Source organism: Apodemus sylvaticus, chromosome 11 (genome assembly GCF_947179515.1).
Source record: "Apodemus sylvaticus chromosome 11, mApoSyl1.1, whole genome shotgun sequence".
Taxonomy (NCBI): domain Eukaryota; kingdom Metazoa; phylum Chordata; class Mammalia; order Rodentia; family Muridae; genus Apodemus; species Apodemus sylvaticus.
Window position 1 is genome coordinate 2,179,282 of NC_067482.1, and position 17,055 is coordinate 2,196,336.

At 44.5% G+C, this 17,055-nt stretch overlaps 1 long non-coding RNA gene across 1 annotated transcript in view; it reads left to right on the forward strand.

Moving 5' to 3' along the window:
• Nucleotides 1-3,808: 3,808 nt before the first annotated feature.
• Nucleotides 3,809-17,055, forward strand: part of LOC127695851 (uncharacterized) — a 69,564-nt gene continuing 56,317 nt past the window's right edge. Inside the window, exon 1 of the long non-coding RNA XR_007980126.1 lies at nucleotides 3,809-3,867. This is a non-coding gene — a long non-coding RNA (uncharacterized LOC127695851). The remainder of the gene's footprint in view (nucleotides 3,868-17,055) is intronic.

The window sequence follows — 17,055 nt, forward strand, 5'->3', positions numbered from 1 at the left end:
CCACCTTGTTCATTGAGGCAGGACTCTCAAACTCAGAACTCACAGATATGGGTACTCTTGCTAGCCAGCTTGCTTTTGGGGATCCCCTATCTCTGCCTTCTGGGGCTGGAATTATAGTCAAATCTACCTACCTGGGATTTATGTGGGCATCGAAGGATTCAAACTCTGGTCTTCATGGTGGTGGGTTGGTCTGTGTGTCTTTTATATGGGCTGCTAGAATTATAAATTTATTTTACACTTTGTGGCAAGTTCTTAACTGCTGAGCCATCTCTCCAGTCCTAAGAGGACTGTTGAGAGCAGCGCAATACAGGTAAGAGCTCACAGGAGAGTCAACAGAGGCCCAGCTGCTGCAGCATAACAATAGACACTTAGAAGCTGCTTTTGCTAATTAAAACACACACACACACACACACACACACACTAAAACTTAGAAGGAAGCCTGACCCTGTGCCTGTATTTTGTGCCCGTTTCCATTGCTGAGGGTCAGACTCCTGCTTGGATGTTCACAGGCAGCATGGCAGAATGGAGTGTCTGTCTAAAACCCCCTTGATCTCCCACCCACCTCTGTATGCTTTTAGACTGAAGGCCCCAAGAGTCATTGCCTTAAACCCATAGCCATCTTGGAGTTCAGAGCAGGGAAGCCTTACAGCAGGTTAGGCTACCTCTCCTCATCCCCCAAGATGAGAACAGTTATTTATGGGAAAGGTCACGTCAACTGGCTGACTAGCAATTTATTCTTGACAGCCTTTCAGGATTAGGGGTTGGACAATGAAAACCAGGGCTGCTTGTCTCCTGTGCCAGTTCTTCTGTTTAAACCTAAAGGTCATATCAGTACCCCAACGACAAGCTTGGGGTCACTGGGCCCCTTTATCTGTTCTGATGAAAATCGATCTAGTGTACACAAGGGAAAGTTAAGAACCACATGTGAAGGAGAGTAAATGTTTGTGATCTGAGGATAGGATAAAGCACAACAGAACTGGGGGAGTATTGCTGAATGTATTATGAATCTTTACAGCATTTGAAGTCTATATGATTCTCTATTACTTATAGATCAGACAGGAAGGAAGAAAGAAGGGCAGCTCTAGAACATCCCTTTTTGGGCTGGAAATTGCTTAGTAGTTAAAAGTACTGCTGCTCCTGCAGAGGACCTGGGTTCAATTCCCAGCACCCACAATGGGCAGTTCACAACCACCTATAACTTTAGTTCCTGGGGATCTGATGCCCTTGAGGGCCCCTGCACAGATGTGGTACACAGACATGCACTCAGGCACACACATATGCACGTAGAATAAATAGATCTGTAAGTAGTTATTCTGGGTCTTCATGGATGAGATGTATCAATTTAATACTTGATCGCCGACATTAAATTTATTCACACATCACTTTAAATTGATAAATGAACCCAATTTTTAAAAAAGATTTATTTATTTATTTTATTTATATGAGTCTACTGCAACTGTCTTCAGACACACACTATAAGAGTGCATTGAATTCCATTACAGATGGTTGTGAGCCACCATGTGGTTGCTGGGAATTGAACTCAGGACCTCTAGCAGAGCAGTTAGTGTTCTTAATTGCTGAGCCATCTCTCCAGCTGGTTTCATCACTTTTTTTTTTTTTTTTTTTGGAGAATTCAATTGTGGTGTTATTTATTGCAGCGGGCACAACAAAGGATTTCAAGGTGATGAAATTAAAACCCCATGTAGACTGCTGTTCAGAACTTTACTGATTCTATGATGTTGTTTTTAACATTTAAACATATCTAGCTGGGCACCATGGTGTGTGCCTGTAATCCCAGCATTGAGGATGAGACAGGAGGATTAAAACATTAGCCTGGGCTATACAGCCAAACAAAACATTAAAACCTCCTACACATACTTGGTTTTTCCTCAGAATATTTTGATGGTATATCTAATGTGAATATGGCTTATTTCCTAAAAGAGGGCCAGACTTGGGCTGTGCAGTTCCTTAGCTCAGTAAATGACAGTACCAAGAAAATCAAGAATGCACGTTCCGGAGATGGCATTATTATTTGAGACTTTAAAGGAACTCTGTAAAGAGCAGAAGGCAGAGGTGCAAATGTGCAGGGGTTCCCGGGGTGGTGAGGTCATAGGCATTGGTACTCTTGTGTTACAAGAAGGGAAGGGTACATTTGTAGACATCAAGAATATAAGCTATAAACACCACATCATACCAACAAACTCATCCTACAGTCCCAGGAAAAGGAAGCCTTCCCAGCTTCCCAGAAGTGGAGGTGGGGATAGAGCTGAAGTGCCTTGCGTCTTGCTTGGACTCCTGGAAGGCTGGCCGGATCACAGAAGCCTAGAATTCCAGGTAGGAGCTAGGCAGTGGCCTCAGTGTAGAGGTCGTCTTGTACTGGAGTGTGCTGAAAGGGTAAGGCAGGAGTTTCATATTACAGGGCTCATGTTAACACAGAGAAGCAAGTGTTGGGAGGAGACAACCCAGCCGGATGGTTCAGCATGTAAGGGTGCTTGCTCCTGACCCTAGGGATCAGAGTTTGATTCTCAGAACCACAATGTGGAAGGAGAAAACTGACTCCTCAAAGTTGTCTTCTGATATGCATACACGCACAATACAAACTAACTAACTAAATGAAGTGTTTTAAAAAAGTAACAAGCATATACAAAAACCAATAAACCAACCAGGACCTGAGGAATTTACAGTTCAGTGTCAAGAGTTCATGGTTTTTTGCTATGCACTAGAACCTGGTTTTATCTTTAACGCTGAAGAATAAAATCATCACCTTTCACATTTATCATTAAGCAGGAGAAGTCTAGGTACAGATTACAGTTTTATGAAGAACAGTAACTAGGATTGGGGAAGTCTCTGTAGTGGAGTTTAGCAGTGTGTTTATGCCCTTGTCAGAGTAGCCCCATCCCTTGAGGCCACACCCCTGATATATCTTTTATTTATTTATACAGGGAGGAATTATTTGGTTTTGCTCATGCCTTGTATTTTCTTTATGTTCGAAGATGTCATCAAACAATCCCCTTTGGATTCTTTGCTAAAGGTTTATGGAGTTGCACTTGTAGACTTCTCTCACATACAGCATGTCTTAACACTGCCACTGATCAGTGAAACTTCAGATATACAAAGCAGCCTGGGAGGGTAGCTGAGTCCAATGGCCCTCACCTGCAGGTTGTCCATTGTAAACGGAGCTGGTGAGCCCTGCTAGCCCGTGCGCTGGCAGGACAGCACAGCAGCAGGCTTGCAGAAGGGACCGAGTATCGCTCCCACCTGGCTTTCTCAGACTTGTCAGTTTGTAAGTGTTCTTTCTTCAACCGAAAGACAAAACCACCTCCCGGTGTACTGCCCCCAGGGTTGTTTTGGGATCATTTCTACGAGCCTTTAAGGAAGGTGTATATCCACATCTCTGATTTATGTAAAACGATCCGCCCCAAACCAAAACAGACCCTTTCCCGCCGGGTCTGGCCTGCTTCCCAGCTGTTGGCATTCTCTGGAATCACTCGCAGCACCGGCTGCTCCACCAGAGCTGGCGCAAAGTCAACAGCTCCGCCAGGCAGGCGCCCCACCCGCCATTTGATTTTGCTAAATCACTCCTTTGGCTAATATTTCAGGGACAGACACGCGACGCATCTGGCTCCGGCTAAATATTTTTAGTCTCTCGGATCTCAAGGTAAATATTTGCAGGGTCGATGGCTCCAAGGTAGGCGGGCACGAAGCGGGGTCCGGTCCCTTGCTTCACTCAAGGCCGGCTCAGCTGCCGCGGCGCCCCGCCTCCTCCCACGCCCCGCCCACTGCCCCATGAGTCCCCGCGCGGCCCGTCCCTAGCTTCGTGTGTGCAGCGCGTGGACCGACTTCAGCTCCCGCGAGGCTGGTTTCGAGGTACGGCGCGGTGTTGCCCCGTTTCCAATCAGTAAAACTCGTGCTTGCACTTTTGTTTATTTTCGATTTTATTTTTAGCAGATATTGTCCCTCAGCCTCTGCTAGGCGAGGTGGTAGGCGTGGTCATGTGTGGAGTCTGAACGCCATGATTTGGGTAGGGAGGCTTCAGAGAACCTGGGACAGGTTTGGTTTGAGGTGTCAGGTTTGTCTGAATTACCCTCTGAGACTTCCTCCTGGGAAGGGATTCCACTATGTCAGGATTTTCCTACACACGTGGGCACATTTTAGGAAGAGTTACAAGATGGGCTTTGGTCCTAGAAAAAAATGGATTTGGTCGAGGATATATTAGATATACATTTCTTTATTGTGGCAGGATAGCTTAGGTGTAAGCAAAGGAACCCATGCGGATACCATGGGAGGAAACCTATCCAAGGTTTGGCCTACCTACAATTCTTTGGATATATAATTTAAGTGAGCATTTAAAAGAACAGAAACCAAATATGTTACAGTATTTTAAACACGCAGTCCTGCAACCATATGCTTGTAATCTGTTGCTTTAATTCCCACCCCACACTGGGTTGGAGGGCAGGCTAGGGTTTGATGGGTGATTATAGGGTTGTACAAATGCATCAGATGCATCCTTATTTTAAATGTTTATATTTTGTTCATCGTGGCTCTTGTAAAATATTAATGATGTGCCTACTATGCCCAGCTAGGGAAGGGTATTCTTAAAAAGTGTTAGCAAAAGTCAATAAATAAAACCTTTACAAGGTCTCCTGGAAATAGAAATCAGGTAGAATCCCAGGCATCCAGACTCCAGACTTTGCCTTTAACCTGTGCAGAGTGGATGGATCTAGCTAGGCCATTGCTTTGGCTGCAGCTAAAATATTGACTGGCAGCAGCCTCAGATCCTGCTTTTCGTGGTAGCTGGGTCCTCCATTGGAGCCCCTCTACTGTCCTCTCTTACTGCTGATTGACTTCTTGATTCCCCACAGCAGCTGCTGGAAACCTTTTCCGCTCTCCCTGACAGGAATAGTGGCAGGTGGTTTGTGTTGGCGTCAGCTCCCATTCCCACCGTCCACACCTTGTTTCTCTGGGGCCTTCATCTCCATATTCCCTCTCTTCTTTATATTTCCATCTTCTCCTTTCTCCCCACCCCTCAGGCTCAATTCTTCCTCAGCCTGTAGAAGTTCTGACCATATTTTCCTCAAAGCTAATAATTTCTCTTGACCTCATCATCAACTTCTTAAGGCTATGTATGTGTGTGTGTGTGTGTGTGTGTGTGTGTGTATATATATGTCATGAATATTTTTAGTAAGAAAATTGGGGGAACTTAGGGAGATGGCTCAGTTAGAAAGGAGCTTGCTGTGTAAGCATGGGACCTGGACTTTAGTTTGCCAGCACCCATATTAAAAACCAGGTGTAGTGGCACAGGTCTTTAATCCCAGTTCTTGGGGGCAAAGACAGGCAGATCTTGGGGCTTGGCATCCAGCTGTCATGGCTTGAATATGCCTCGTTGCAATAGGTGTGTCATTGTGGGTGTGGGCTTTAAGACCCTCATTCTAGCAGCCTTCAGATGAAGATGTGGAACTCTCAGCTACGCCTGCAGCATGCCTGCCTGGATGCTGCCATGTCCCTGCCTTGATGATAATGGACTGACCCTCTGAACCTGTAAGCCAGACCTGATGAAATGCTATCCTTACAAGAGTTGCCTTGGTCATGGTGTCTGCTCACAGCAGGAAGACCCTGACTAAGACACAGGTCAACCCAGTTGAAACAAGAAGCTCTAAGTTAGAGACCTGTCTGCAGAAACAGGTGGAGGAGCCCTTGAGGAAGACGGCTCGGCTCGTAGCTTCCTCCCTTATGGGCGAGTAAACACGTTACAGATACAACACATGTATGCACACATCAGAAAAGTGTAAACATGTGTTTTAGAGACAGAATCACACTCGTTGAACTAGCTGCTAATATAAGCAGCCTTTGTTCCATGGCTTAGACTTTATTTTCCCTCGTGAAAGCCAGGGGACACCTTCAGTGTCATTTCTTAGGAGTCTTCACTGAGATCTGGGCTCGCTGATGACACTTAGGCTGGCTGACCATTGAGCCCCACTACCTTCCAAGCACTGGGATTACAGGCGTGCACCAGTACTTACTTTTTTGAGACCCTCATACTGTCTCTCATTAGAATGGTGCTTCATGAAGGAGGCTTCGTCTCCCTTGTTCCTTGTACTCAATGTAGGACCTGACAGGAACTGTGAGTGGTCAGAGCCTGATTCTCCCTCTCTGAAGTATAAGTGCCTGGTGTTCAGAACACAGGACCCTGTGGCTTCCTGACAGTTCAGTACACAGTAGTAGGAGAAAGGGTATGTGGTGGATGAGAGAAAGGGTCCTAAGGGCAGGAAAAGGAGCTGGTGGCGGGAAATGAAGGAGGAGCCAACGTCGAGGAAGAGTGTGCACATTTATCACTTTGTCCATTTCTGTGCCTGTTTCGCGGGTGAGAGAGTTGAAGATGTTTAGTACCTCGCTCCGTCACATAGTAAGTACTAGAGTAGGGTTCAAGCACAGTTCTGTGAGTTCACACAATGTCTTGTGCACACTGGTGTTCAGGCAACTCGCATCTGGACACTGCCTAGGGTCAAATGTCCAGCAGTTTCTGAACAGAGACACCTAGTGGCCTTCAGCCTCTTGACATGAAGACAGTAAGTGACACATGGTCACCCTAAATCTTCAAACACGGAACCTTCCAAATGCCCTGATGGGGTTCTGAGGCCCTAATGTTTATGCTAGTCTCCAGCACCTTCTGGGGGAGGAAACAACAGCCACCACTGGGGCTTTCTACCAGGCTTAGTCAGGTCCCTTGGTGACCCATTTTTATCCCCTCCTGGTCCTTTCCCTGCCAGTGTCATCCCTGGTTGCTGTGCACTTTAGGACCTGGCAGCCAGAGCACAGTGTCGCCTTTAAACGAGGAGTCTGTGGTGTCTGTACTTGGATGGCTGAGCCTTGCCCACTTCTTGGTAGTTGGAAGTACCTGAAGCCAAACCACAGGGCAGGCCGGGCCTCAGCAGTAGGTCTTTACTGCTGCTACCTAGGGGTTGAACACCCCTCTATGCAGATAATTAAAATAAATCTTGTGTGTCCCCTCCACCCCTGACAGGGTCTTACTATGTAGTTCTGGCTGTCTTGGCACTCTCTTTGTATCTTTGTAGACCAGAATAGCCTTGGATTCATAAAGATCCTCCTGCCTCCGCTTCCCTAATGCTGGGATTAAAGGTGTGCACCATCATGTCCAGCTCTAAAATAAATCTTAAGAGAAAACCCATGTGGTGCAGGTGCAGTGGTACAGATGGTGAACAGGCCCCTTTCTGCTGCCTCACTGTTAAGGCTTACAGGTTCTAGCCTTGTCTCTTGGTTTGGCAAAATGGCCACAGGCATGGTAGAGAGAAAATGTGACTTTATTTTCCCCTGACCCTTTAGGCAGATTTTGTTTCCATTTTTTTTTTTTTAAATACTGGAAACCTTGGTGGCGTGTCTATGGACCTAAAGGTGCAGTAACGGTCACCACAGGCTCAGAGCTGTAGGTAGTGACTCTCTCTGACTCCTGTGGACCTGTGAGCAGAGAGAAAACCTTTCCCCTTTATAAGCTTTTATCACAGGCATTTGCTTCAGTGACAGCTGACCACATGAAGAATCAATAAGACACTTCGATTAGTGACTAAAAGCTAGTAATGCAGCAGCTGGCTGCAAGGATCCACACACATCTCTGGGGTCAGATTTATAAGAAGACCAAAACTGTGGCCTGGGACAACGCATGTTGTAAGCCAGCTGTCTTGTGTGCCAGTTTATGGATGTGCCCTGTTGATCAGAGGCTATACTAGGAATTTCCAGAGAACTACATGTGGAGCAGTTGTAGGCCCTAAAAATATTCTCATTTTTGCACATCACAAGCCTTCATTACCTTTCTCCTAAAGGGCCCTAAAACTCTGGCCCTTAAACAACCAGCACTTACCGGGCACTGCTGGAGACAGCTTTAGCTACACTACACAGCACTGGCGAGAATCCTGCTCTTCTAACATCCATTTTGATTTAAAATCTTTTGTGTTTGAGATGGACTTTTCTCTGTTGACAATGGGCTGGGCTCTGCCTGCTCATTAGGTGTGGTGCTCCAGGCTTGTGGTAAATCCTGATTGGAGTACAGGGTAAACTCATCTCCTGGTGAATGCATAAATCTATACGGATGTTGGCTTTTCTCCTCCCTGCCACCAGCCACTGAAGAAGTAGCAATTTCAAGCGATTCAGGAGTGCTTCACATCTGTCCCTTATAAAAGTGTGGGTGCGTCCTGGTTCTACATCAGCTTGTCTTGCTTATGGAGAAAGCTGAATCCACCCATTTGATTTGCCTCGTGTGTGGCTATGAGCTTCCCTCTTTCTTTATGACAGTCAGTGTGATTTGTGTGCAGAGAGACAGGCAAGTTAGAATTTGGGAAAAGGGAGCAGGGAAAAGAGGAACAAGGCCCAGTATCTCTGCACCAAAGCCAAACCAACAGCTTTGAAGATCACAGACTCACTTGCTTTTGCGGAACAAAAGGGGAATGGGGCAGTGTAAGATACCGTGGTGCCACCTTATATTTGTGGGGGCCAAAGACACAGGGCCACAGCAGGCCCTGGACGCTCGTCTAGCAGGTGAGGCCAGTAATGGCTGCCACATCAAGGCGACCAAAGATAGAGAGCTTCTCAGAGTGTGCTGAGTGCCTAGTCCCTGGGTACGGACCTGTCAGGACTCAGACCCTTGTCTGGCAGTTCCCAGCCCCGCTGCTCCCATTATTTGGTAATGGCATTGATATCAAAGAGTAGACACATGGCTTCCCCTTGGTACACAAGATGGTTACTACTGTACAATTCCCTGTGTCCTTGGCCTTCACAGAAGGCTCAGCAAAGCCTAGTTCTGTCACTCTCAGCTATGGGAGCAAGCAGGTTGTTAGAATCTGATAAACACCTTCCTGCTAATGTACATATGCTTGTGTAGGGGGCTGGTGAATGTCACTGTTGCTTTATCTCCCTTGTGAGTGGCATGTAGAACACTCCAGCGACAGTACACAGAAACATACAATGAGCTCAGTCAGCCCTGGGTGGGAGTCCAGGCTCTGCTTCTTATTAGCAGTGTGACCTTGAGTTGTCTGAATTTTATTTTCTTCACCATTAAAATGTAGCTAAGAACACAGATTCTGAAAGGAAGGTGAGATCCAATGGGAACTGTGTCGAGCACCATTACACACAACTGAGTTAAAGTCAATGTTTTCATAGGGTGTGGCCACACTTCCAGGGAAGTTATCCTAATATCATGTACAGTTTGTGTTTCGTCTCTCAGATTCCCATCATGTTCAATCACTCATTCATGTGTTCAGTAAATGCATGGTAAATATCCACTGCACCTGCTCTTGGGCATAGCATGTGTGAGACACTTTGTTCACGTTTGTAATGCTTCGCAGAAGTGGGGCCAAAGAGCGGATGGACTCACAGAGGGGCCTCAGAAAGCCTGGCCGCTTCAGTGGGCTCTCTTAGAGTCTGCTGCTTAGGAATTCATCTTTCCTCTTCATGCCTAGCAGGGACTCTTGTATGTGGTGGAGCATTGCTGGGCATTGGAAAGTGGTCGGGGCTGTGTAGGGGAAGGGAGAGGTGGCAGCCAAGTAGAAGAGAAGGAAAAGAGGAAGAGGAACAGCTGTTATAGCCATAGCCACAGCTTTTGGGTGGCTGGTCAGCCTGGTGGCTATGGATACAGATTTTTCAATACTAGAAAATAAATATATCTGAATATTCATGTGTTTTTTTATATTTTCTTTTCTTTTATTTTTTTATTCGATATATTTTTATTTACATTTCAAATGATTTCCCCTTTTCTAGCCCCCCACTCCCCGAAAGTCCCATAAGCCCCCTTCTCTCCCCCTGTCCTCCCACCCACCCCTTCCCACTTCCCCGTTCTGGTTTTGCCCTATACTGCTTCACTGAGTCTTTCCAGAACAAGGGGCCACTCCTCCTTTCTTCTTGTACCTCATTTGATGTATGGATTATGTTTGGGGTATTCCAGTTTTCTAGGTTAATATCCACTTATTAGTGAGTGCATACCATGAGTCACCTTTTGAGTCTGGGTTACCTCACTTAGTATGATGTTCTCAAGCTCCATCCATTTGCCTAAGAATTTCATGAATTCATTGTTTCTAATGGCTGAATAGTACTCCATTGTGTAGATATACCACATTTTTTGCATCCACTCTTCTGTTGAGGGATACCTGGGTTCTTTCCAGCATCTGGCAATTATAAATAGGGCTGCTATGAACATAGTAGAGCATGTATCCTTATTACATGGTGGGGAATCCTCTGGGTATATGCCCAGGAGTGGTATAGCAGGATCTTCTGGAAGTGAGGTGCCCAGTTTTCGGAGGAACCGCCAGACTGCTTTCCAGAGTGGTTGTACCAATTTGCAACCCCACCAGCAGTGGAGGAGAGTTCCTCTTTCTCCACACCCTCTCCAACACCTGCTGTCTCCTGAATTTTTAATCTTAGCCATTCTGACTGGTGTAAGGTGAAATCTCAGGGTTGTTTTGATTTGCATTTCCCTAATGACTAATGAAGTTGAGCATTTTTTAAGATGCTTCTCCGCCATCCGAAGTTCTTCAGGTGAGAATTCTTTGTTTAACTCTGTACCCCATTTCTTAATAGGGTTGTTTGGTTTTCTGGAGTCTAACTTCTTGAGTTCTTTATATATATCGGATATTAGCCCTCTATCTGATGTAGGATTGGTGAAGATCTTTTCCCAATTTGTTGGTTGCCGATTTGTCCTTTTGATGGTGTCCTTTGTCGTACAGAAACTTTGTAATTTTATGAGGTCCCATTTGTCAATTCTTGATCTTAGAGCATATGCTATTGGTGTTCTGTTCAGAAATTTTCTCCCTGTACCGATGTCCTCAAGGGTCTTCCCCAGTTTCTTTTCTATTAGCTTCAGAGTGTCTGGCTTTATGTGGAGGTCCTTGATCCATTTGGATTTGAGCTTAGTACAAGGAGACAAGGATGGATCAATTCGCATTCTTCTGCATGCTGACCTCCAGTGGAACCAGCACCATTTGTTGAAAAGGCTATCTTTTTTCCATTGGATGTTTTCAGCCCCTTTGTCGAGGATCAAGTGGCCATAGGTGTGTGGGTTCATTTCTGGATCTTCAATCCTGTTCCATTGATCTGCCTGCCTGTCACTGTACCAATACCATGCAGTTTTTAACACTATTGCTCAAATCTTTGGGACACAATGAAAGCAGTGCTAAGAGGTAAACTCATAGCCCTGAGTGCCTCCAAAAAGAAAATGGAGAGAGCATACACTAGCAGCTTAACGACACACCTGAAAGTCCTGGAACAAAAAGGAGCCAATTCACCCAGGAGGAGTAGAAGACAGGAAATCATCAAACTCAGGGCTGAAATCAATCAATTGGAAACAAAGCAAACCGTACAAAGAATTAACGAATCCAGGAGCTGGTTCTTTGAGAAAATCAACAAGATAGATAAACCCTTAGCCAGACTGACCAAAGGGCACAGAGAAAGTATCCAAATTAACAAACTTAGAAATGAAAAGGGAGATATAACAACGGAAACTGAGGAAATCCAAAAAATCATCAGATCCTACTACAAGAGCCTGTACTCAACACATCTGGAGAATATGGAGGAAATGGACAATTTCCTTGACAGATACCAAATACCAAAATTAAATCAGGACCAAATAGATCATCTAAACAGTCCCATAACGCCTAAAGAAATAGAAGGAGTCATAGAAAGTCTTCCAACCAAAAAAAGCACAGGACCAGATGGTTTCAGTGCAGAATTCTATCAGACCTTCAAAGAAGAATTAACACCAGTACTCTTCAAACTATTCCACAAAATAGAAACAGAAGGAACACTACCCAATTCCTTCTACGAAGCCACAATTACGCTGATACCAAAACCACACAAAGATCCAACAAAGAAAGAGAACTTCAGACCAATTTCCCTTATGAACATCGATGCAAAAATACTCAATAAAATTCTTGCCAACTGAATCCAAGAACACATCAAAACGATCATCCACCATGATCAAGTAGGCTTTATCCCGGAAATGCAGGGTTGGTTCAATATACGGAAATCCATCAATGCAATCCACTACATAAACAAACTCAAAGAAAAAAACCACATGGTCATTTCATTGGATGCTGAAAAAGCATTTGACAAAATTCAGCATCCTTTCATGCTTAAAGTCTTGGAAAGAACAGGAATTCAAGGCCCATACCTAAACATAGTAAAAGCAATATACAGCAAACCGGTAGCCAGCATCAAACTAAATGGAGAGAAACTTGAAGCAATCCCACTAAAATCAGGGACTAGACAGGGCTGCCCCCTCTCTCCTTATCTTTTCAATATTGTACTTGAGGTACTAGCTCGGGCAATTCAACAGCATAAGGAGGTGAAAGGGATACATATTGGAAAGGAAGAAGTCAAACTATCATTATTTGCAGATGACATGATAGTCTACCTAAGTGACCCAAAAAACTCACTAGAGAACTCCTACAGCTGATAAACAACTTCAGCAAAGTGGCAGGTTATAAAATCAACACAAGCAAATCAGTGGCCTTCCTATACTCAAAGGATAAGCAGGCTGAGAAAGAAATTAGGGAAATGACCCCCTTCACAATAGCCACAAACAGTATAAAGTATCTTGGGGTGACTCTTACCAAACATGTGAAAGATCTTTATGACAAGAACTTCAAGACTCTGAAGAAGGGAATGGAAGAAGACCTCAAAAAATGGGAAAACCTCCCATGCTCATGGATCGGCAGAATCAATATAGTTAAAATGGCCATTTTGCCAAAAGCAATATACAGATTCAATGCAATACCCATCAAAATCCCAACTCAATTCTTCACAGAGTTAGAAAGAGCAATTAACAAATTTATCTGGAATAACAAAAAAACCCAGGATAGCTAAAACTATTCTCAGCAACAAAAGAAATTCTGGGGGAATCAGTATCCCTGACCTCAAGCAATACTACAGAGCAATAGTGTGAATATTCATGTGTTAGTGAAAGTAACTCAACTCCTACTTAGAACGTTTTTTACAAAAATGGGCCCTGAGAGTTTCTTTCATCCTACCAAATATTAAAATAATACTAATACATGCAGAACTTTCAGAAGACAGAATTGAATAGTTCACTTTCTAACTCATTTTGGAGTTGAACATTATGAGAAAATTTATAAACTGGTATCTCTAATAAACACAAAAATATTTTTAATAAATTAACAATGAATGAACACAGACTTATACAAAGAAGGAAGCATATTGTGTCCAGTGGGGCTACTCCAGGATGTAAGAGTACATGAAATATATATAAAGAATAGTTTTCCACATTAACAGAAACAAGGAAAAAAGATTACAGATCCATGAATAACCTTTGGTAAAGTTCAACAGTCTTCTATGATTTAAAGAGAAAATCCCTTCAGGAAGCTATGAAACACCAGAAACTCTATGAATTTGATAAGTCTGTTCTTTTCTGTCCGTCCATTTGACCGAGTAACCAACCTACCTTTCTTTCTTTCTTTCTTTCTTTCTTTCTTTCTTTCTTTCTTTCTTTCTTTCTTTCTTTCTTTCTTTCTTTCTTTTCTTTTCTTTTCTTTTCTTTTCTTTCTTTCTTTTCTTTCTCTTCTTTTGTTTCTTTTGTCTTTTCTTTTCTTTCTTTTCTTTTCTTTTGTTTCTGTATTTATGGTTTTCACTGTAGCCCAAGCTATCCTGAGTTCTGAGTACAGTCCCATGCCTGATTTTTTTTTATCCATTGTTTCTTGAATGAGGTATTATCTTACTGTAGTTTTTATTTATATTTTCCTGATGATTAATGATGTTGATTATTACTTGGTTTTTCATGTGCCTGTCAGCCATACGTGTGTCTTCTTTCATAGAACTGTTTACTATTTTTTAATTGGATTAGAAAAGAAATCACTATTGAGCTTTTAGAGTTCCTTCTGCATGCTGGGCATTAGTTTGTTGGATCTGTCAGGCATATAGTTTGTAGATATGCTCTTCTGTTTGTAGTTGTGTGTGTGTGAGTATGTGTGTGTGTGTGTATATGTGTGAGTGTGTGTGACTGTGTGTGTGTGTGTGTGGTATGTGTGAGTGTGTGTGACTGTGTGTGTGTGTGTGTGTGTGTGTGTGTGAGTGTTTCCTATCACTTAGTAGGGTGAGCCAGAGAGACGGAGAATAAGAACTGGGTTCCAGCAATTGCTGCCATGGCACTGGCTGACTTCGTGTCTGACAAACCTCTCTGAATCTTAGCCTTCTGCCCTTTTCCACTGAAAGATATAGTTTCATGACTTTCACTTTGTTTTCTTAGCACCAAGACTTTGGATAATGAAGATGTTATCTAGATGCTGAATATGGAATGGAAGTTTAGGATTCTGGATGATCAGGGCCATGTGACCATGGTGAAGGAAGCTTTGTATAAAAAGCAGTGTGTTCATCTCCCTCATCTGAAGAGAGTGTGCTAATAGGGCAGCTCGAGGAGACCGAAAACCAAGAGTGAGGGCCCACCATTTTCTACATTAAAAAATGGAGATTTAAGGGCATTACTGACAACATGAGCAGATGGCTTGGGCTGAAGATCCTTACATGTCATGACATGAAAATGTGTGCGGTTATTTTATTTGTGTGCCGACTTGAAGAAGTTTTTAATATTTGGATTAGCTTTGCCTGGCGCTCTAAATAAGAGCTGCCACTCTTTATTTCTGTGCATTTCATTGTTACCTTATTCCTGCAAAAGCCTTTTGAGGTTGGTTGACTCAGGGGTCAGGCAGAAAATAACTAGCTTCCACTTTCTTTACTGATGGAAACTAGAGGTAGGTGACTGAGAACTTGCTTCTGTTCTGCAAGATATGGGGGTTCTGAAAGCCCCAAGGGATCTGTTCTGCAAGATATGGGGCTTTCAAAACCCCCAGGGGTGCAGGATTTCCTGAAGATGTTGTAAGGTGCCATGCTGACTTTTGAAGTCATGCAGTATTCTCTGCTTGGTTAGAACTGCAGAGGTGCTAGGAAACAAACTAAGAACTAGTACCTCCTTGACCTAGAATTTCCTTCCTGGACCCCAGGCATGAGGCTGGCTCCCCGATGAGAAGTCTCCTGCATTGCTTTCATCCACAGGCCAATTGGTAATCAGTTTTCAAAACCAAGTATTCTTCCTGGGGAAGGACAGGCAAGGAGGGTTTTCAGAAGTTCCAGTTCTGCTAGCTTCCTTTGGAAAAAGAGCTTGGTTGTACATGCCATTTTTTTATTTTATTTATTGAATATAATCTTCATTTAATATTTCCAATGGTAAAACCTTTCCCGATTTCCCCCCTCCCCAAAGACCCCCAACCTGTCCTCCCACCCCCTGCCTCCACGTATCTGCCCCTCCACCCAACCCACTCCCACTCCCCACCCCTTGATTTCCCTTTGTTGGGGCATCTATTGAGCCTTTATCTGGCCCAGGACCACTCCTCCCACTGATGTCTGACAAGGCATTCCTCTGCCACATTTTTGGCTGGAACCATGTGTACCCCTTGGTTGATGGGAGTCCTGGGGCATCCAGGTGGCTGACCTTGTTGTTCTTCCCACGGGGCTGTAAACCTCTTCAGCTCCTCTGGACCACCCTCCAGCTCCTCCATTGGGGACCCCACGCCCAGACCAATGGTTGGCTGCTGGCATCTGCTTCTGTAATTGTAAGGCAGGGCCCCTCCAGAGACAACCATGCCGTGCCATGTTTTATCAGGACATTTCTTGGGGGATCAGTCTCTGCCTCCAGGTTATGCTACAGGATCATGACAAGGACACTCTACTACTATGGGTTCTGATGAGCACACACAACAGTGTGTGCTTCCCAGCCTGGGTGGCAGTTAAAATGCTGACGTCAGACTTCAGCTCCTAGGCACAGTTTAGAGGAAAGTCGCCTCTTTCCCTCTAGGTGCCCCCAGCCTAGCAGATGTGGGCTTCTAGATACCTGTGCTCCTCTATTTCTGCCATGAATCTTTAGAAAAGTGATCCTGACAGAAGAGCAACTGCCGTTGGGCACGATTTGCTACAAGATGCTAAAACTGTGGAGACCCCACCAAGTAGGCGAAACCTGAGAGTATTCATTCTTTCCAAGAAAGGGTCTCGTGTGAATTTATGTTTGGCTACTTTTTCCTTCACCCAGGTCCCTTACTTTAGCAACTTGAGCTCTTGTGCTGGGCCGGTCTCCAGCCCTACTCGCTGTACACATAACCCAGGCTGACAGACAGCGATGCTCCCCTGCCTTGCTTGCTGGAGTGCAGACTACAGGCCACTACACTCGGCTCCTACCAGGGTTTTTAAATTTGAAAAGAATCACAGGAATGGGAATATTAAAGATTTATTTTTAGATTCATGGTCTGGATATGAGCAGCATGCACTGTTCCTGGTGTTTCATAGTATTTAGATGGAAAGTGAAAATCACGATCAAAATCACCCAGAACACAAGCGCTCTTCTGAAAGAGCAGTGGGGGGGTTTCCTCAAACTTTCTCCCTGTTCTCTGCAATCTTGAATTCACAAGAAAACGTGGAGGTGATGATTGTTGAAAACCACATGGTTTTTAACAATGAAGAATGCCACACAGGGGTGCAGGTGTGGAGGTGTGGAGAGGAGACAAGCCTCCAAGTGGACATGACCGAGTGATGCTGGGTCTGATGCGGGGGACCTTGCCCAGGTCGCGAGCTCACCAGTGGCAGATGGTGTTTAATGGGATCTCATAATTCCTTTGGGAGTTAGGTTGGCTCAGCTGGAGCCTGGTACATATCAAGGTTTAGAAAAATTAGGAAACCTTAGGAAGAGAATATAGAGGGCAGGGTAGGTCTGGGGGCAACCAAGAGAGTTAATTTCCCAAGTTTGTAATTTGTAGTTTTTTCACACATCCATCCCATCTGCCTTGCTGTCCAGAAAGTTTTAGTCCTGTGGTCAGCTCCCTCACTAACTGGCTCTGACAGAACCCACTAACTCTCCTCCTGAGAATACTCATGCCTGTGCTGACCCCTCCCTGTCCTCATTGTTTGACTCTCGTATCATGACCCTTGACCTACCTACCTTCTCTTGCCTTAGAAGTCCCTTGCCATCTCTGATCACCAGAGTGGGGCCTTTTAGTC